At 46.8% G+C, this 22,839-nt stretch overlaps 1 protein-coding gene and 1 long non-coding RNA gene across 2 annotated transcripts in view; one reads left to right on the top strand and one right to left on the bottom strand.

Moving 5' to 3' along the window:
* The window catches only part of LOC139052355 (uncharacterized), a 41,171-nt gene extending 24,925 nt beyond the window's left edge, over positions 1-16,246 (top strand). Inside the window, exons 2-3 of the long non-coding RNA XR_011509848.1 lie at positions 3,505-3,596; positions 16,084-16,246. This is a non-coding gene — a long non-coding RNA (uncharacterized lncRNA). The remainder of the gene's footprint in view (positions 1-3,504; positions 3,597-16,083) is intronic.
* The window catches only part of LOC135897083 (uncharacterized), a 497,858-nt gene that overhangs the window by 401,223 nt on the left and 73,796 nt on the right, over positions 1-22,839 (bottom strand). The window lies entirely within an intron of this gene.

Below are 22,839 nucleotides of genomic sequence, written 5' to 3' on the forward strand. Positions count from 1 at the left end.
GATTTTTATAGAACCTGTGTTTTGAACAGAGCTGATGATCAACTGACAAGGGAGATATTGGAAGCTCTTGAGATCAAAAAGCGTGGTGATGATTGCCTCAGTGAAGCCTCAGTTTCCCTTTCGACTAAGGAACTGGCGTATCTTGGGAGCAGCCGTTAGAAGTTGTTCTGTATGGTGGTTACCTCGTGCGATGCAGATGACGGCCCCGTTTCTTCTTGTTGTTTTGATCCTTGACAGCGGGTATTTATTCCTGTGTCAGGAAATAAAACTCTCAGTTATTAGTGCGCCTACGTGGTTGTCTTGTGTCTCCTTCCTTCTTCCGTTGTTTTATTTGGCGCCTTCGTTGTAATCGAAAAAGGAAATACTGCGCGTCCCCAGCGCTAGAGCAAGAAATACAGAGGCACAAAAACTCACGACAATACAGTAGCGTGGTATGAAGAATAGCTATTTGAGCAATTTTATTCTCGCCTTAAGGTCGTTTGGCTAGTAAAATAGACGAGTTACAAATCGGCTCCGTTGTGAGCACACACAGATGTATGAAACACCAAATTAGCTGGTGACAAGCCAGGGAGTAAGTTTCAGTTAATTATTGCTGAGTGCATCATGAAACAGCTTCAGTGTCGAACACACAAAGTCCGCGTCATCATTTAAGGAACACCTCTCCCACCAAGACCACACCTCGTCATCACAAAAGTACGAATGTGAGACACGCCAACACGTTCTGGGCAGTGCGCGCACTACCATGTTCGAGAGAACTTCATCCTTAACTACGCACGAGCCGTTAACAGAGCTTTTGATGGTGGGCCGCTCACATGTGTCAACACGCACTGGATTAGATCAGCTCAGTGACCCCTTAGCTTATTGAGTTTTATGAATAGCAGGAGTTCGACAGCACTTTTCGTTTTAGGTGGTAACGACCTCTATTTGATGTTCACCAAAACTGCTCTTCGCCGTGGCCTTAGTGATTGAGCGCTGCGGCTCATCCTGGAGCTGCTTTGGAGCAGTTTCTCTTATTTGTAGTCCGGATGTAGCAGCTTTAGCGTAATGTAGCAGATTGGATCAATTTCAGCAGCATTCCCGCCACTGTACGTGTGTTCTCATTCTACGGGGTACCTTTTTAGCTGCGCGTAACTTTAAAGATTGCTTGTGGCCGACAGCACATTTCTAACTTTTGTTCTAAATTACTCTATGGGGGATTTAGAATAAAAGATTTTCATGGCCCCAAACAACAGGGAATATCTGGCGATACGCATGCCTTTATAAGGCCATCGAACAGGGCCGCTCGTTAGCATGCTTTGTGCGGCTCGTGGCGCCACAAATTATTGCGGAAAATATCTGCAATGGCAGCCCAGGACAACACGACGTCAAATTAACGGGAAGAAAGGGGCTTAGCCGAGGGGCACGATTTTTATTATTCATATCGTAAGAAGCCAACAAACACAGACACCAAGGAGAGCATACGGGAAATTACTTGTGCCTAATAAATGAAATAAAGATAAATTTATCGCAACGTAAGTGGATGAAAAACAACTTGCCGCAGGTGCATGGGGAACGATCCCACAACCTTCGAATTTCGCGTGCAATGCTTTACCAATCGAGCTACCGTGACGTCGTTTCTCCATCCACTTTCTTGGGTATTTATGTTTCCTAGCAGAATCCTGGGAGTATTAGCCAGCGCCACCAAAGAAAAACCTAGGCGGCGGATGTGGAACATCCTCTCTGCCGCAGGCGTCACGAGAACGGTTGCCGGTTGCCTTCACCGAAAAAGATCACGTTCTCGTAAGCATTCATTTTGAAATTACGAGTCTAACCATATCATTTGTCGTCACGGCAAGCTTACTGTATACCTTTCGAGCGTGTCGTGCAAATGTGACGTCTAAAGGAAATTTCGAGGAAATAATTCTTAGAAATATGCCAATTTCATGGGCCACTCACTGTTATTTTTTTTTTTTTGTCGGCGAAACGCAGGCATCGATGAGGCAGAACCCGCATGCCGAGTAAAGAAGCGGCGCCGCGTGATGCAAAAGTCAACAAGGGTCGTTGGTTAAAACACAAAAACTTCACAACGAAGAGAGATAGCGAGTAAACTTCTATCGATGCCAGCAATCACGGGAGCGGACGCACCTTCCCTCTGCCTAGCAGATGGTCCAGACGCCCTGGGTCTTAGCGGCTGCTTCGGCTAGTTGGATGGACCAGACCTGTTCTTGCTGGATTGAGCTGATCCCCAAGGTCAACCACTGCTGCCGGTTTTGAATTTTGTGGCCCTCGAAAGGAGCCACCTTCGAGCATGCCCATAGAATATGTGGCAGACCCGCCCTACCCATGCATAACGCACATTGTTCATTTTATTGCCGTGGATAGAATCTCCGGCAGGCCACCGGGTTAGGACACATGCTTGTTTTCGACGGAAAAATACGAGACCTAAGGTTGCAGCTAATTATTTGACGCATAGCTATGTGTGTATTTCGTTGTGTAATGCACTATTTTTCGGTCGGGAGAGTGAGCGGCGAGAGGAGGAGGAGGAACTTTATTATTGCAGGAACCGTTGCGCGGTTTATTCCTGGGTGGTTCCCTCTGACAGGGCTCCACTGGCGATCGCGGCTCGCCGGGCCTGGTCGAGGGTCGCCAGTTGGCTTCCCAGGTCCAGTTCGGAGAGTCTCGCCTCCCAAGACCACGTAGTGAGTGTGTGTGCTGCGACTCGTGGCGAAATTGCGTCGGCCGGACGGTCGGTGCATTCGTGTGTTAGGTGCGCGAGTGTCGCTGTGTGGTTGCTGCACCAGGGACATGTCCGGGACGTATAACTATCTGGGGAGATTGCGTGTAGACGAGACAAGTGTCGGTATGTGCTAGTTTGCAGGCGGCGTCAGTCCCTTGCCTGGAGTTTATTGAGAGCTTTGTGTGGGGGAGCGTATTGTGTTCTTCCGAGACGTGGGTCCTGTAGTATTTGTTGACTTGTCGTTAATTACTCGTGGGTCTCTCGTCGGTCTGTCGGGGGCTGAAGAATGGTGTGGTCTGCCGCTCGGCTAGTGCGACCTGGAGCTGCGCAGTCCACCTCTTCGTTGCCCCGCAGGTCTTCGTGCCTGAGCGGCGAGAGAAATCTCACCAGCCTTTGTAGCGTTGCCTGCTATGTACAAAACGAACTTACAGTCACGTGGACAGGGGGTGGGTGACGATAACAAACCATATGGTACTTCTTGCACCCACCTAGGTTATTATTTTCTTTGTTCCAGCAGCACTTGTCAGGTTCACACCTCTGCGGTTACTTAGCATGGTTCAAAGCATTTCTAAATTTCTTACGCCCGTCTTGAAAGCGTTTTTGTTACACGTCGAATAAAGTAATACAAATTCAACCAATTTGTTTCATTCAGCTGCAGAGTAATACATACTTACGGTATAAAGGAGTTGGACAATCGGTGAATAACATAAAAGCAGGACAATGCTATCGCAGCACGTAGCGCATTTAGTGGTTCACAAAAGTGGCTCCTGGTTTTGTTCTGCTTGCAGGTCAACCGGAGTTTGGGTATGATCACCGTTTGTATCAAGCGGCGGACAGCAGCTGTGGCGTTTTTTTTTTTTGGTAGCCCTGAACGAAGCTTGTACGTATAACCGTGCGGTCTTTACCAGCAATTACACACTTAGGAAAATGCCACGATACCGCTGTAGGGCTGCGAGCAAATGGGGGATGTAGAGTTTATAGAGAAGTGTGTTTAGGAAATATTTTTAAAGTGAAAGAGGATTTGAGTTAAACTCTCTATGAAAACTGATAAGTGATTTACAAATACAGATTGGATATTGAAACCAATGCGCTAAACCGTTTAGACAACACTCGTGCGCACGCGAAGAAATCTGTTTATTTGTCTGAGCAGTAATACTTATCTCGCTAATATGTTGTCATTTTTTCAAGCAAATCGTCAACCTCAAATACAATCTGAACGATAACCTCAAAACATTTTGGGAACAAAGGATCCGTACGGTTCTTGAAACGTCATTTTGTTTTGACTGTGTGGTCAGTGACCACACAGTCAGGTTGCCATTATCCCTCAAGAGAAAAGTATATAATAGCTGTGTCTTACCAGTACTCACCTATGGGGCAGAAATCTGGAGGCTTACGAAAAGAGTTCTACTCAAATTGAGGACGACGCAACGAGCTATGGAAAGAAGAATGATAGGTGTAACGTTAAGGGATAAGAAAAGAGCAGATTGGGTGAGGGAACAAACGCGAGTTAATGACATCTTAGTTGAAATCAAGAAAAAGAAATGGGCATGGGCGGGACATGTAATGAGGAGGGAAGATAACCGATGGTCATTAAGGGTTACGGACTGGATCCCAAGGGAAGGGAAGCGTAGCAGGGGGCGGCAGAAAGTTAGGTGGGCGGATGAGATTAAGATGTTTGCAGGGACGGCGTGGCCACAATTAGTACATGACCGGGGTTGTTGGAGAAATATGGGAGAGGCCTTTGCCCTGCAGTGGGCGTAACCAGGCTGATGATGATGATGATGATGATGATGATTATGATGATGATGATGATGGTCAGTGACCACGTTCTTTCATGACAAATAATTTACCTGAGCAGACGGTATTTTCGACTATGAAAAACCAAGCCTAGCGCTTGTTGCGATTGTCACACTGAATAACCACAAGAAACATAATGCAAGCATTCTTATATTACCCGTAAGCACTTCACATTGCACTTCCTTCCCACTGTAGTGGCTATGGAACTGGGGTCAACAGTGGGATTTTGTGTACTAAGATTTTCTAGAAGTAGCAATGTGACTTAGTAGTCCAGTATTTTTTCTTGCTTTCTGGTGCAACAAATCGGTAACAGTGAACGTCGTAATATATATCTTGTTTCCCTGTACAGTGTGCTTTTTCTTTAGCTTCACAAAAACTTTTAAAGATTGCATATGGCAGATAGCACAAATGTAATGCTTGATCGAAATTACTCAATGAGGCGGCCATTACATCTACAAGAAATCAAAATGTTCATTTGCATTATTATAACAATTACACGAATTAACTCTTATTTACTAACTTTACGCCACTAAATTCAATGTACGAATTACAGCGGCTGAGTTTGCAGGGCGCATCCACTTGGAATGAATTCTCTGGAAAGTACTCGTTCCGAAATAATAATTTTTAGAAGGTACGACGAAGCGCATAGGCGTTCCAATTACTTTTTTATAGAAACCGCTGTTTTGGGCATATAAGCACGAAAGTAACTGGAACATCAATGCATTTCGACGGCACTTTGACAATTAATAACTCAGAACTTGAGCTGTCCGGAGAATTCGTTCCAAGTGGATACGCCGTGCGAACTCAGCGGCTACAATTCATAGATATAAATATGTGGCGCAATACAATTATTTAAAAATGTAGTTGGCTTATCTACGTTAAATATTCAATGGAACACTTTGATTTCTCGTAGGTTTAATGGCCACCTCATCCAGTAATTTAGATCAAGGTTTACAATTGTGTTATCTGCCATAGGCAATCTTTAAAAAAATTGGTGCAGCTAAAAAATAACATGCTCTATAAGATGATTTGCTATACTTCATTTATGTCTGTGTGCAAGACAACGGAGTTTCTGCGTCCATATTTGTGTGATGCGTACTGAAATGACTCTATTCCTTTATTTTCAATATCTTGTATATGACTACGGTGTACTTAAGCTGTGCGACCATATGCCATGTTTGCTGCTCCTTGTTACGCATCGATTAATTTTTATTTTAATTTTACCCCCGAGAAACTTTTATACTAATATGCCGTGCCAATTCTTCACACTCTGTGACTTCATAAAAATGTAGCCTGATTTCCAGCCGATGTTTCTACTAATATGTATTATGCGTCTCATTGAACTTTTGTTCTCTGCAAGATGAAGCCACTTTATTGCGATATCCATTATAGGGACGCTCCAGGCGAATGTTCTTTGTCGCCATCGGCGTCGCTGTGAGGTTCCGCATAGAGTGCAAGTACGATCAGATACTATTACTCCCCCGCGCACCGCATCCGGTGGGTTTGAGGAAATCCGTGCGAGTGTCAACTGAGACGGATGGTACGTGGCTTGATTGACACCGTCTTCTCGCGTGCCCATTGTTGGAGGTCACGTGACAAAGCGCGAGCAAGGCAGGCCCCGGAGGGAGAAATGTGACGCGCGATAATGTGACGAAGCACGCACTGCGGAGGGAAGAGGGGCAGGCGAGTGCGCATCCAATCGTATATAGCAACGCAGCGGAGCTACCTGGCTGTCTACGTGGTTGAGCGCGCACACCGCCCGCATGCCAGCGTGCAGAGGCTAGGCGAGCTGAGATGGCCGGTGGCGCATCTCGGCTCGTCTTCGACCGCCTAGTGCTGGGAGTAGCGTAATCTGAAATTTCTGACACCCACGGAGTAGCGAGCCAGCAGAAGCGTTTCCTAATTTCTCTTTGCTCTCTTCGTCAAGCCACTGTTGTAACAGCGAGTGTTTGCGGTCATCGAATAAGGTTAGGTCATGTTTGCCGGTGCACGCCTGACACTATGGTTGTTAATTTTATTGGGAAGCGAACGTTTACGGCAATCTATACAGCCTATAAATTACGAACCTTATTTCGCGTCTAATACTTTGATACCACTATGAATGTTTCACCTTCCTGGCAACATTGCGACTTTTCTTGCCCACTCCATATGAAAAATCTCATATATGGGGTGTCGAGGTACTTTAGATAAATAAGTAAATTATGATTGTTTGTAATAGTATAGAGTGTCAGTATAATAGCATAGACTAGAGTGTGAACACAGACATATTATATTCTGGTTCAGATAAAGAACTGTAGTTCAGCCTATCCTTTGATGCACTGACAAGATAAACGGTGGTTTGCTATACTAATCAAAGAAGGAGAGCACAGTGGCGGCATCGCAATTAGGGGTGGTAAGAAAATATGTAAATTTGCAGACCTAGGACTGAGTCTAAAGGCATAAGGCACAGGTAATTCCAGATCGCAGGCCGACGCCTTCGTCCGAGCGGGCACATACACAGGCTAACGATGAGTTTTGATAGGTGTCATTCGCTGGTGTTCTCTTGAAAAATGGATTAAAATTAGCAGGTAAAGCAATTTTAGATTACCAGTCTTTCATTCTTTCTTACGGTTATCCGCGCGCGCAACTACCCAATTGCTGGCCCTTCTCCCATCATGATTGGGGGCCATTTTTTTAACCACGAACATGATTATTAGTATTATTATTATCATAATCTCAACTGACAGTCCACAACAACATTAAGCACATGTTTGTGCAACAGTGATAAAAGATACCACAAGGCTGTCGAGGACGCACTGTGTTCCAGCACTGATAAAGCACCAGCCCAGACTTCAGCTATAGTAAGATATCCCTGCTCGAAGAAATAGATGTCACCTGATTCACAAGCTTCACGCTGAACCGACTGAGCTGCGTGATACTTCTGCTTGTGTGTGAAATAGAAATATGCTTGAAATGACTTGCTTACAACCACTAATATAAAAATGAGTGGACCTGCAGCGCATTCTGCATTGCCCTGTGAGCGTTAAATTGTAGGGGTTTTTTTTCTAATTTTGGTGGTAGAACGAAGGGCATTTGGTGCTTATACACTTGCGAAAGTTCTCTTGGAAGGATAACAAACATTCAGAATTTGTGCGCAACAGCAGATAGTTTCTATACTAACGTTGGTGAACTTTCAAGAGAATACTTGCTTTAACAGTAGCCATCAAACCGTCGGCAGTATAAAGAAGAAATGCTTATTGTTCCATTGGCAATGTTTCTTACGCTGTCCACTTTCCCTTTAGTTTTGTACTTTGATGCTTTTTTTACGCATTTGTCCGATCTCTGTCCTCTCCCCGAGTAGTCGGCAAGTGACATACTTTGGGTTCATTTTTGTTGTCGGTTGTTAGTCGATTAGTGTGCTGCCAAGGTCAGCGTCCTGTAGCAATATTTGCTTGGAGCTTGAAAGGGCTGGGAACGAGACCATTAAGTATCTAATGCTCCGGTTCATACCATTAAAACCAGAATATAATACGGACTTGCATATAATTGGAGGCGAGATATAGGGATAGCGAAAAGAAAGAAAACAAACAAAAGAGTTTACTCTGCGTATAATGCAAGTATATTACACGTGAAGGGAGCGCATTAACCGAGGGGCCCGATTTTTCATATTAGTGATATTATAAGAAGCCAACAAGCACTGACACCAAGGATAACATAGGGGAAATTACTCGTGCCTATATAATAAATGTAATAAAGAAAAGATAAATTATTGGAAATGAAAGTGGATGAAAAGACTATTTGCCGCAGGTGGGGACCGAACCCACAACCTTTGCATTTCGCGTGCGATGCTCTGCCAATTTAGCTACCACGGTGCCGTTTCCCCGTCGACTTTCTTGGGTGTTTGTGTTTCCTAGTAGAACCCTGGGAGTGTTAGCCAGCGCCACCGCTCACAGACCTTGGCGGCGGACGTGGAGCGTCCTTTCTGCAGCAGGCGTCATGAGAAAGTGATTTTTTTTTTGGGGGGGGGGGGGTGAAGGCGACTGGTCAATAAACCCACACATGCTACATGAAGGCGTCGATGTTACCGGATTCGAGACCCTCGTTATGTAATAAGCGAGAAAAGAGGAGATTAACTGAGGGGCCCGATTTTTTTTATTATTGATATCATTAGAAGCCAACAAGCACTGACACTAAGGATACCATAGGGGAAATTACTTGTGCTCAATAAATGAAATAAAGAAATGATAAATAATTGCAAATGAAAGTGGATGAAAAAACAACGCGAAATGCGAAGGTTGTGGGTTTGGTCCCCACCTGCGGCAAGTTGTTTGTTCACCTGTTGCGGCCTGTAGTGAGCACCATCAAACCATCCTCGTTCTCGGCTCACCGCCGTGATCTTTTTCTCGCACCCACAGCGTACGGAGTGCATCTGTGAATGATGGTGAGCCCATGGGCTCGAAGGTTAGAAGCATTTGCGAAGTTGCACTTCATGGTGGAAGCGAAAAGGGAATTGATAATTTCTTTTGTTCGCAAGCATTAGTCCTTGCCCGTGTAATGCTTCCAAGGAGCACCACCACAGCACAATGCCTTGCAGAAAAGAATGGACAATATTTGTAGCCCTCTTGCTGAGATTAGTTGCTATTAGCACTGGAGATGTCACGTAGCTTACTGCCACACTAGCTTACCTATTGCCGGCAGTATATGTACGCAAATGCCTTAAAATTTATAGCCCAAAGCTGTTATCACGGTTCTGATGCTATGGGAAGACAGGCGTTGACATGCCAGGAAGCTAGCGCGGTTTTTCTAAAGCGCTGCAAAAAGACATGAGAGCGTAAATAGCTGTAGGCACAGTGGGAAATGCACAGCCAAAGGAACAGGACCGTCATACACGGTCATGAGCGTGGCAGACTCGCAGGTGTCCCGCAGTTGTGAAATCACACAGCTGCGCCACGAAAGTCAAGTGCGCGCGAGCTGCAGCGGCTGGCAGCGTGTACAGCTGCACTGGAACGAATACGCAAGGAGAAAGCGCATACAGCCCGTATTTACAAGCTATATATAAAGTATGAGGCATGAGAGAAGAAGGAAGAATGCCTTCCGATGCAATGAAGACTTCACCTTGAACACAACGCGGCTATCTCTTTGTAACCACTACGTGCGCACGCGTGCACATACGCCCTCCTTATTCTAAACACGGCGCAAAAGAAAAAATAAATACAGTGTCGAAGTAGTATGCATGGGGTAGTGCGAGTAAATAGAGAGAACCAGTTTCTGTATAGAAGCAAGCACGAAGTGTCCACTGTGTGGAACGCTGCTTTTTTGTCTCTGTGAATTTGAAGCTACCTTGTGGGAGACGCCCCTCCCTTAACTACGGCGATGGACGTGGAGTCACCCGGAGGGGCCCCTGGTCCTTCTACGTCAACAGCGGCCGCTCCGAGAAAGCGGTCTAGTCACCCGAGTGACACCGACAGCGAGGACACTGTGATCTACTCAACAACCAGTGATGAAACCTCGGATGATAGTGACTTCGTGCCCGTAGTGAAGAACAAAGCAAAGAGACGGCTCGTCAGGACATCTCCGTCCACAAGTAAGGCAACTGTGATCCCTACGCGAAAGCCATCAGACCTCACAATTTTATTTGTGCCTGTGGCTGCTAGCGACAATCTAAACCGGATCAACCGCCAAGCCACATCTGTGTCGCTCGAGGCACTTGTTCCGGGTCAGATCAAAGATGTAAGGATCAACGCCCGAAAGAACATCCTTGCTATAGATGTCGCAAACCGCAGCGCGCTAGACATTCTGAGCAATGTTAAGGTCCTGGATAGCATCAACGTACGCTGCTATAAACAAGACGATCACGACTCTACGGCCGGCGTTGTATATGACGTAGATAATTCGATAAGCGATGCTGACCTGCACATACTCATCAAGCCGGCGACAGAGGGAATTGCCATATTGCAAGCCCGTCGCCTGGGGAGCTCGCAGTGTGTGAAGTTAACCTTTAAAGGAGACAGCCTACCGTCACACGTCAAGGTCGGTCACTTCAGACACATAGTACGACCTTTTGTGCCAAAGCCGCTTCAGTGCAGGAAGTGTCAAAGGATGGGGCACGTTAGTGCGGTTTGCACAAATGCTACCGTGTGCTCACGTTGCTCTGGGTCGCACAGCTCCGACGCCTGTCGTACAGAACACCAAAAGTGCGCCAATTGTCAGGGCTCTCACGATGCAACTTCAAAGAATTGCCCACACGTGAAAAATGAAGCGAAAGTCTTGAGGCAAATGGTCAGGGATGGTTCCTCGCACAGGGAGGCTGCCGCTAAGGTGCGACATCGACGTTCATGACGCCGGAGATCTAGGAAACCCACTGCTATTGCTAAGGATGCACCGCGTCCACTGACAGTCCAGAAACTTCCGCATACAACTAGCAATAGCAGCAATGAGATTTCTCAGCAGAAAGGCTCCAATATCATTGCCTCAAGCGAGGAGTGGCCGCCATTGCCACGGCTAGATCCACCAGCGGAGCGACAAGATGTAGCACGCTCACCGAATCATGCTTCACCTTCAGGCAGCACCCTAGACGACGACAAACAAGTTGTCACCATGATAAGGGCCCTCATGAACACGCTACGAGTACTACTGACCGCCATACACACTCCGGCGGCTCGAGGCGCACTTCAAATACTGGACGCCCTGAATCCAGTACTGTACGGTCTTGAGAAGCACCATGGCTGCTCCTCTACACTCGTTAATTAAGGAGGTCAAGGAAGCGTCTCTCTTCCAATGGAATGTCAGAGGCATTAAATCCCGCATCTCGGACTTTCGTCCGTTTGTTTTTAAGTACAAATTTCCAATAATCGTCATTTGTGAACCAAACATTGACAACGCCATCCGCCTATCAGGATATGAAGCTTTCATGTCTGCTACCTGTAGCGAACGCAGCAAAGTCATCGTTTATATCAGATGCGATTTGACGTATGTTTCACACCCAGTCGCACCTGATGACGACAATCAGTACGTATGTTTGACGATAAAATGCAAGAACGTCGTACTCACGCTCGTAGGTGCCTACATTTCACCTTCGAGTCGATTTGACAACGCGAGACTAAGTGCAATTTTAACAGCGACAGCTGGACCATGGATTATTACCGGTGACTTCAATGCGCATCATCCGCTATGGGGAAGCTTAAAGATGGATTGCCGAGGAAGACGCCTACTATCGTTCGCGTCGGACCATGAGCTCTGCTGCCTAAATGATGGCAGTCCTACTTTTCTGCGGGGATTGACATACAGCAGCTGCCTGGACTTGACTTTTGTTTCAAGATGCCTCAGTGCCAGTGTGAAATGGTTCACGGACAACGAAACGCATGGTAGTGACCACGTCCCAACATATGTTAAAATTGACGACATACGCAAGACACAATCGACCACAGTTCTTCGTCACATTGACTGGCCTCAATACACGCTGCTCATGGAGAAGAATTGCCAAGAGATCCGGGACTGTCTACCTGGCAACATCGAAAAGCTAATTAACGCCGCTGCTCAAGAAGCCACAAGAGCTTTTAGGCCTATTCCTAAGTTTTCTCATTTCGAAGCAGAATTGGAGCGGCTTCGAGCAATCCGCCGTCGCGCGGAACGAAGGTACAGACGCACCAAGTCCATCTACGACCTAAGGGAGGCGAGACGAATACAGAAGAAGATCCAGCGTCGGATCAACTCCCTGCAGTCTCTCATATGGAAAACCTTCTGCGATTCCCTTGATCCGCATAAACCCCTGTCACATATCTGGAGAACGGTGCGTGGTCTTCGAACGTCACCGCAACAACGCCACCCCTTCAAATGTCTGGCTCTCTACCAAGGTCGCAGAGAGATCGACGTAGCGGACGACTTCTGTGTCAAGGTTGCTGGTCTGCCGCCATCGTTTGTTACACGTGATCCCCGTGATGTTCCGATCTCGCGGGATTCACGTATGGACAATCCGTTTTCCATCGAGGAATTGCGAGCGGCGTTGGCAGCGTGCAGACGTTCCTCATCGCCTGGGCCTGACGGGGTGACATACGCAGCTCTCGGACACCTCGGTCAAACAGCCCAGCATGCTCTTCTAGGCGTGTACAATAATTCATGGCGTGAAGGAGTGGTTCCTGCTGCATGGAAGTCCAGCCGCCTTGTGCCTCTGCTCAAACCAGGTAAATCACCCCTAGACGTGGCGTCTTATCGTCCCATTGCTCTGGCTAGTTGTCTCGGAAAGGTGATGGAGAGGATGGTGCTGACGCGGCTAGAGTGGTATCTAGAACACTACCGGTTATACCCTGACGCTATGGCAGGCTTTCGACGCGGACGCTCTTCTATAGACAACGTCATCGACCTTGTCACGTCTGTTCAGCACGAAAAAAGCCTAAGGAGGCTGCCAGCGGCAATGTTCCTGGATGTTAAAGGCGCTTATGATAACGTAACCCATCGAGCCATCCTAGACGCTCTGGGCAATGTCGGCCTAGGCGGCCTTGTTTTTCGGTGGATACTCAGCTTCTTGAAGGACAGGTCTTTCTTTGTGCAAACAGAGGATGGTGCGTCATCACAACACAACACCTGCCGTGGCGTACCACAAGGTGGAGTCTTGAGCCCCACTCTATTTAACCTCGTGCTCATCGACCTGGTTCACATCCTTCCGCAGTCCGTCCATGTGTCGATCTATGCAGACGATATATGCATTTGGTCATCAGGAGCGACGCGTCCCCAGGTGCGCGCCAGACTTCAAAAAGCGGCCACACTAACATCAGGCTATCTTCGAGCGCGAGGCCTGGAGGTGTCCTCCGAGAAGTGCTCTATGGTCGCTTTCACGCGCAAAGCAATGAAACCGTACGTTGTCAAAATTAATGGACATCCGATTGCCTACGAGAAGACGCACCGCTTTCTAGGAGTGATAATAGATCGAGACCTCTCCTGGAGTCCTCATGTCGCGTACCTAAAAAGGAAATTACTCATGATGACTCACGTGCTCAGATTTCTTGCAGGAAAGTCGTGGGGTGCGTCTGTGAGTGCGATGCTCCAACTCTATAATGCACTGTTCCTGGGTTTCCTGCGCTATAGCTTACCTGTACTGGGTGGGACCAGTAAGACCAACCTCCGTGCCCTCCAGTCTGTACAAGCTCAAGCTCTGCGAATTTGCCTTGGACTTCCCAGATGTGCATCCACGGCAGCAACAATAGCCATCGCGCACGACCACCCCATCGATACGTATCTTCAAGTCGACGCTTTAAGGATGCATATCAGACACTTCGCGCGACTTCCATCGCATCATCTCGCCTCCCTTCCTGCCACTCGACCTCGTTCAGCGTTTAGCAGGATTATTGCCGCCAACCACGGAACTTTACCATCAAACTTCACGCCTGCAGCACGACCATCTCTACCGCTGTGGTGCCTTCATCCACTCCAGGCTCTTCTTGATATTCCCGGTATCAAAAAGAAAACGGAGATGTCATCTTTTGCCCTCAAACAAACCGTGCATTCATTCCTTCATGACAAACACAAAGAACGCATCCACGTTTACACGGATGGTTCTGTCTGCTCTAATAGCTCAGCTGGAGCAGTGGTTATTCCCGCAGAGTCTGTCACCCTCAAGTTCAAGACGTCTCACGTAACATCATCGACGGCTGCAGAACTCGCAGCTATCCGTGCTGCTTTAGAGTTTATTTGTCACAAATCGTCACAGTCATGGTCCCTCTTATGTGACTCGAAGGCAGCTCTCCAGTGTCTGATGTCCCCTTTCAACCACGGACCAAATATGCAACTAGTGGCAGACATCCGACTACTCCACCATCAAGCAATCAACAAAGGGCACAACGTCATCTACCAGTGGATACCGGGTCATTGCGGAATTGCGGGCAATCATCATGCGGATGATGCCGCCCGATCGGCCCACGACGGTGCCCGCGTTGTACCACTACCACTGTCACGAACAAACGCAGCCACAAGTCTTCGCTCCCTCGCCCGCGAGCTTACGCAGAATCTGTGGAACACCAGTGAGTTCACGAACGAACGTCTCCACAGATTGGATCCATGTCTGCAACTCCGCCTACCACCAGGGTTACCACGAGCGGAAGCAACACTTCTGTGCCGCCTGTGGCTCGGCGTGGCTTTCACGAACTCCTATTCATTCCGCATTGGAATGGCCGACAGCCCTACTTGCGGCACCTGCGACTGCGAGGAGACGATTCAGCACCTCCTTTGTGACTGTCCCAGCTACAAAGTGCCAAGAACAGTGCTCGTAACCGCGCTCGAAAAACTGGACAATCGCCCCTTTACAGAGGAGAAGGCTCTAGGACACTGGTCCAGACGGACTTCGGCACTCAAGGCCTTAAGGGCTTTGCTGAAGTATCTAAGGACTTGCGAATTGTGCGATCGCCTTTGAGTGTTGTATCGCGTAGTATCGCGGTACTGCGTGAATTTCCTTCATTTTTTTTTCTCCTCTGCTTCTTCTTTCTCCTTTTATTCCCTTTACCCCTTTCCCCAGCACAGGGTAGCCAGCCAGTACTTACACTGGCTAACCTCCCTGCCTTTCCTCCTCTTTGTCTCTCTCTCTCTCTTTCTATATTTTTTTTTTCGATTGATGTGACGGTGGCAGCGGTTTAAGATGGAGAGGGCATCAAGGAACAGATAAAAATAAAACTCGTTCGCTGCTGGCAGTAAATTTTGTTTGATGTCAAGTTTTTTAACAGCAGTATGACGTAGAGTACAAGACCCTGTTACGTTTATTACAGCTGCTGCACGTCCTTATTTATTCTGAAGTAAATAAAAGCTGGATGACCTTTATTACGCATGAAACGTGCAGGTACTATCTCGACATTGGTTTTAGTTCAAGGATTCAAATGCGCCATTTTATAATCATTGCGTTTTTTCTCGTCTTCGCGGGGCAATATGCTGTCGCAAGGTTTTTAGGAAACAGTTTCGTACACCGCAAACGATGCTGCACGAGTGTACACCATCGTCTTCCAGTGTACACCAAAGAAGGAAAGCGCAGTAAACGAAAGAAAACAGCGCCCACGTTCGTTGTTCCTTGACCTGCAACTGCCTATCGCCTGGATTACTAAGACGCGAGCAGGTCATGTTATATACTCTTTGTGGCTCGGAGTCGCATTTAGTAACTGCTATGCTTTGATTGGAATAGAGTACAGCCCTACATGCGACGACGTGTGAAGATGTGTCGAAACATGCACATACCTCCCTTGCGTCGCCCATGTTACCATGCACAAAAGCAAATACTGTGCGCAGCGATGAATAGACTGGGCAGTCTTTCAGAATAAAAGCAAACATTGCTAGCTCGGTACTTTCAAATGAACTCCACGCAGAACTCCGCTTTTCTCTCTGATTATCCCGTTACTCTTTTGACACCACGCAGAGAAACAAACCTGAACGACCTCTGGTTAACCTGCCAGCCTTGACATACATCCTTTTCTTCTCTCTCTAATGCTATATGTGTTAAATACCAGATAACTGTTCTTGAGTGAAAACGCCGTTGCCTTTTTTGCGTCATCAAGAGTGTAGGTGATTTCTGCAACACATTACTAACAAAACTCCTGCTGCCTCATTTCTACTTGCAGATATGTGGCTCGAAATACGAGTGAGGAATTCTACTGTAGACAAGCCAGATAAAACTTGCGTAGAAAGGTTCGGACACTCCATGCCGAAACTGAAGGGCAAGCGAAGACTAGTATACAAGCAAGACTGTCAGCGAATCTTTCCCCAAATAAATGAATGACGTAATAGGTACTGAAGGTGCGAGCTTCCTGTCAATTCACGTTTGCAGTATTCATGTCACCAGAAGGCTCTTTGTCGGTGACAAAATGCTACAAAATGCAGTTTCTACGCGCTGATGTGTCTTCTTTTATTCAAGGTGTACCGCGAGACCGATTGTGCTTTGAACTATATGAATCTTTTCAAGTAATAGCTCTATGTCCAGAATTCACACAGCACAAAAGGATGTATAAATTTATGTTGCTCATGCCTGTGCGAATTGGTGCGCCATAATGTTGAAGAGAGGGACAAATATTCAAGTACTAATGATGAAAAGCTCTGGCACTGTCCTTCATGAGCAGCCATCTTGGCAGCCGTTCATTTGTCGTTATGGCGGAATTTTCGGTCTCTACTGTAGTGCTTGCGTTAAGAGTGTTTCAAGGATCTTGCTGTCACGGCTATCCAAGTGCATGACGGTGCGAACAACTTATCGGAACTCAGTAAACATGAGGACGGGATGGTTGCGGCTGTCATGGAACGATGTGAATGACGATGCGAATGACTCGATGTGAAAGGGAAGCTTGCTAAGGAGAACGCCTATAAAGTGGAAGGAATTTTGACGCCAGGAAAAGCAGTTCTTGTCATCGCTTATGCGGTTGCCTTATGACATACTCTAGATAATTGTTGCATCTAGGCGTGCTGGCCGTGCTTGTAACTAAAGGTAACGCGAAATTACCGCTATCACAAAGGACGGATCATTCACTTAAGTTTCTGGTTATTTTCAAATATTTCCGTTGCAAGTATATCAGGATATGCTGCTGACTGCTCGCAGACCTATAGACTGTTAAGAAACAATTCTTTAAAAGCATACAAGGTGATAAAAAATGAGGAAAAGAATTTCTTACAGTTTGATGGCCCAGAGTGGCCCAGAAAACAAACCAAACGCGCATGACTCACAGCTTCAGGATCTGTAACGGATTTAGTCCAGGAGCCAGCTCCCACATGCTATTACACTAATCAATTTGTGAGTATAACAGGATGAATCTATCCTAAAAGCCCGCACACTACAAGGCCACGAATTTGCGAAAATGTCTAACACGTGTACACAAAGCCAGTACCATGCATGTACCTCCGGAAAAGCAGACAGGACATTTAGGTCGAAAAACATGAGATGGGCTGCAACTTTGACGCACGCGATGCAACACTTGTATGCACTACGTTTTGAAGAACTTGTCGTTGAGTAAAGGTGTTTGACGTCTCAATGAGTCATTGGTGCCATAGAGATGACGAAGCGCAAAGCTTGAAATTGTTTTAGAACAATCAGGTTTTTATTTGCTGAAATCAACGATTGGACGACGTGTCATCAGGTCTTGATGTAAATATTATATAAATAAAGAAAAAAGAAACGTTGTACGTGAGGTGATCGAAGCGGTTTATCTTTTCGGCCTGCACACGAAAGACTTGTTTACCAAGCAAAAAGGCCCGAAACACCAATAATTAGGATTGTGTGAGTAATCTCACGATACATGTTGCTGTCTTTTGTTGACTGCACAGCTAAAGAACCAGATATTGCTGCGGCATCTAAATGGGCAACATTTGTTGCTTGGCTAGTGGAGAATACATTTAGGAACAGCGGACGGAGGGCGGAACGAACGAAAGAACAAAGTCAAACGCTGAATTCCAACTGATAGTTTAAAAAAATGAAATTTTAGGGTTTTGCGTGCCAAAACCACACTGTAAATAAAGCTGTTAATTTAAAGAAAATATACAGAAATATTGTGTTCCACAAAATAAATTTTTTGTGAATGTTCTACGACATAAACGTCTTAAAAGAAAAAAAATTGTCGGTTCTTGATCTCGAGCCTCTAAATCAAGTCAAAACTAAAATAACCGTTTTGTATTATCTTAACTGCATGAAAACTATAAAACACCATTTTAGAGTTTCGTTCTGTACGCGCCGTTTTTTAAGGCCGGCGCTTTTATGGCCCAAGGTGGCGCCGAGGTCCTGGTGACGTCGTAGGTCAGTCAATTTCACGCCTGGCGTGGATGCGTCTGGGCATGTGCAGAGCGGCAGAATACTTTCTGTGGGGACAGAGGCACGATGATTAGGAATCTTGACTAGCTCCAGGAGTGCCAGGACAACAGGCGCCGAAACAGCAGCGGGTAGCTGAAAAATTGAAGCGGCGTTCGTGAGAGACGAGTTCACGTCCATCCGCTGCTGCTGCCAAATAGCATAATTCGGCCTGTTGATATGAATTACATGAACAAGTGGACTTTACTTGAGCGTCAGATTGCAATGTTCAGTTTGCGAATGAAACGATTGACTGAATAACTTCATAAGTCTTATAGTTGAAACATATCTACAGATTCCGAAATCGAGGCCAAGAAGAAATAAAGTCGTCGCATCACTTTTCTACTGATCGGCTTCAATTCCGCAATTTCAACATGTGCCATCAAGTGAATAGTAAGATTAGTTTGTGAAAGTTATAAAAGAGGAAGTCATGAGAGAATGTGGATATTCGTTTTTGATATCACGCTCTAACTGTCTGCATGGTTTAAAAATGATTCCACCATAGTTGTACAGATGGTATGTTAATATTGTACTGAATTGGTGACACGCATAAAAACAAGCAACACAACGGTAGAGATAGTGGTAGGGTGGTAATTACACTTGTAGCTAAACCGGTGGAGACCAACCTGAGATCTTTGTCTTCATTGACTGTGGCTCCTTTAAAATGAAACAATCGTCATTCTGTATGTGTCACCTTTTGTATGTTTAACTGTACCTAAATAAGGAAACCACAGACGCCTCAATTAACCCGAGGTTCACACATCCTCTAGTTCAGTGCATATTGGCAATAATAAAATGAAGCTTGTGAGTGCGATATTCTGGATAGGCTTCTACATTTTTGAAACAAAGAGCAACCACCAACATGGAGTTGTGTGTGCACTGTGTGTATGTTGTGTGTATGTGTATTGTGCGCGTGTGCATGTGTGTGTTGCGTTCGTGTTGTGTGCGTGTGTCTTGAGGTGGGGGTAAGGGCGGGTACATTTTGTCCCATGGTGAGGGGAGGGCCGCTTGCTTCAAAGTGTATACGGCGCTACTGACTGGCCACGTACTAATATTTTGCAGTTACATGAAATGAAATAGTCGTCTGGCTGAAATGAACATTTATGTGAGTGAGTGAGCAAAGACTTTATTTGAAAACAAGGTATTGACGGATGACCTTGTTGTTAGGCAGCCACGAAGCCCTGGGCCCGGGCGGCTTCTTCAGCTCTTTTGTCGACCTTGGCCTGTAGGTCAAGGTCGGAGCTGAGCAACACGGCCTCCCACTGCTCAGTATTACTTATTTCGTGATTTGCGTGATTTTCTGCTGGGCATGATCACATAATATGGAACAGATCCGCTTTTTTCTTGGAATGGTTACATGTATTAGGGTATTGGTGCGGGTAGTAGTAGTGATAGGCTACGGGGTTGGGGTAGGTGTTCGTCTGAAGTCATCTCTAAGCTAATTCTTGTCGCTTGTTAATCGATTTGTGTGCTGGCGGGTACACCGCCCTGGCTAACTTGTAGTGCTGAGTTATTTCCTCGGAACTGACCATGCGATCCCTCTCTAATCCTAGCGTCAGCCGTCCGGGTGCTCGGTTGGCGAGTCCTCGAGCGGCGGTGTGGGCGGCATCGTTGCCGGGTAGGGAAGAGTGTGCTGGTGCCCGAATGATCTGGATTGGCCATGGGTGTTGGTTGGTGTCTAGTATGTGTTTTACGGGAGCCGAGACCAGACCTTTCGCAAGATTGCGTACTGCTGCTCTGGAATCGCTAATAATGTAATGACAATGGGTGGAGGCTATTACCAGAGCGACAGCCGCCTCTTCCGCTATTTCCGAGCTTCTGGTGCGGATTGAACCACTAGCGCGTACTTGACCTGAGGAGTCCACCACTGCAAGTGACATACAGTTGCGTGCTATGTATTCTGCTGCGTCGACATAAAGTGCTGTTTTTGAAGGCGTGGAATTTCTGATGTAGCGCTTTGGACCGCTCGGCCCACCTTTCCTTGTGGAATTCGGGGTGCATGTTTTTAGGGAGTGGATTAATTTTGAGATGGCGCCTCTGATCGTGAGGAATGTCTACTTCAGTGCTTTGCATCGACTCATAGTTGATGCCCAGGTTCTGGAGGATGTTTCGCCCGGCGGCACTCTCGTATTAAGATATAAGGTACGCTTCCACAAGTTCCTCGAGGGTGTTGTGCACATCTAGGGCTAGCAATTTAGCGTTGGACGTTCTTATAGGTAGCCCAAGAGCCCGTTTAGAGGCCCTCCGGATAACCCCCTGTACTTTCTCTCTTTCAGCCGCTTTGAGGCAGAGGTACGGGGCGATGTAGGTGATGCGGTTGAGCACGAAGGCCAACCTTATGAGGTTGGCTTATTTCATGCCAGAGTGTCGGTTGGCAATTCTTGAGATGAGTCGCATCGTCTGTTGAACGCATGCTTCTAGTTTATGAATTGTGTTGCCGTTGCGCCCGTGAGCTTGCATGAAGAGGCCGAGTACACGGATGGTGGTCACCACCGGGATCGCGCCTCCTCCGGTTCGCACAGTAATTTCTGGGGGTGGTGCAGTGTCGGATTTGCCGTTTGTAGAGGTTCTGAGTAGGAAGAATTCAGATCTTTGTGGGGAGCAGGCGACGCTTTTGTCGGTCACGTACTTTTCAACCGTGTCTACAGTTTGTTGTAGCGTGGTTTCTGTATCTCTATCGCTACCTTTAACCACCCACAGAGTGATGTCGTCAGCATACAGACTGTGGTGGAGATCTGTAATCTGATTAAGTTGTTCGGGTAATCAGATCATTGCTAAATTAAAGAGGAAGGTGGACAAGACCTGCGGTGTGCCGTGACTTCTCCTATTTTCTCCTATTCGTATTTCTCCTATTCTTAGTTCCGCTGTGCGGTGGTTGAGGAAATCTTTGACGTAGCTGTACCCCTGGCCTGCACCTAGGTACTGCAGATTCTCCAGTATAGCATGATGCGCTACGTTGTCAAAGGCCGTTGTAAGATCAAGGCCCAGGACAGCCCGGGTACCATTCTTGGATATGTGGTCCAGAACTTGATGTTTAAGCTGAAGCATAACGTCTTGCGTGGAAAGTTTTGGACGAAATACAATTATGGAGTTCGGGAATAGGTTTTGTCCCCCGCAAAATTCTGGAGCCGGTTAAGTATGACGTGCTCCATGAATTTTCCTACGCTCGAGGTCAGAGAGACCGGGCGTAAGTTCACGAGCTGCAGTTTTACCATGTTTAGGTATGAATATTATTTGTGCTTGCTTCCATTGCGAGGGGATAGAACCTGTTTCCCAACAGCAGTTGAAGTACTCTGTTAGGGCAGTGATAGCTGCGTCGTCTAGATTTCGGAGGGTTTTATTTGTTATGCCATCGGGGCCTAGTGCAGATTTAGTTCGGAGTTTCAGCAAGACGGCTCGTACTGAAGCCTCTCGAATGGGTGCATCTAGGTTAAGATTATCCGGACCGGCGTATGGCTTCTGAGGGATTTGTGATTTGTGCATATATGTAACGGGTTCTGAGCTCTGTCAGGAGCTCGTCGTTCGTGCCCTGGTAGTGGTGTGTGATCTTATTGAGGTACTTCCTCTGCTCGGATTTACTCTTTTCCGGGTCCATAAGATATCGGAGGAGATTCCACGTTTTGGCTAGACCAAGTTGTCCCTGCATGCTGTCACATACGTTCTCCCATTGGAGTTTGGTTAATTGGTTAGCGTATTACTCGATTTCCATGTTGATTTGCGCGATGCGCAAGCGGAGTGTACGGTTTTGTTTATTCTTTTGCCAGCGGGTTTGCATCCTCTTTTTGGCTTCCCACAAGTGTAGGAGGCGACTATCCACGTCGACCAGACCAACGTCTTCAGGGATTTCCCTCGTAGCGCGTTTCACGCAATCTCTGACATCCCCGATCCAGGCTTCGACATCGTTTATATGCTCGGTAGCGGTTGTCTCCCGAATCTGGCGGAAGGGGTCCCATTCTGTGAACGAGACTCGTTTGCGTTTCCTGCGGGGTGGACCCGCCTGAATGTGGGTTCTCATGATATAATGATTGCTACCGAGGCTTTCCGCGGTATTAGTCCAATCATGGTTGCCTATATTTTTGATGAAAGTTAGGTCGGGAGTGGAGTCAACACTGACACTATTCCCGATATGGGTGGGTGTCTAGGGGTCTGTGATGAGAGTCAGTGCCTGTTGTTGGACTTCTAGCCAAAGATTACGACCTTTGCTTACCTGTGTGCGGTATCCCCATGCAGTGTGGGGAGCGTTAGAGTCACCTAATAATAATATGGCCTTTTGTTGGGAGAATCTGAGAGGTTTCCTGAATTGAGTTCCGAACTTGTGGCGTCGGCACTTTGGGCTACCATAGACATTAAGGATAAATATGATTCCATCTTCCTTACGTTTAGGGGTGAGTTCAATAAAAGCGCGGTCTAGGTCGACTTCTCTAATATCATGTTTAATGGCTGTTAGATTTCTGTGAACTAGAATTGCGGTGGTGGAATCCGACCCACAAGCATTATAGGACTTGTACCGTGCCAATTTTGCGTGGCCTCCCACCTCCTCAAAGGCAATCAC

This window comes from Dermacentor albipictus, unplaced genomic scaffold, assembly GCF_038994185.2.
Source record: "Dermacentor albipictus isolate Rhodes 1998 colony unplaced genomic scaffold, USDA_Dalb.pri_finalv2 scaffold_22, whole genome shotgun sequence".
NCBI lineage: Eukaryota > Metazoa > Arthropoda > Arachnida > Ixodida > Ixodidae > Dermacentor > Dermacentor albipictus.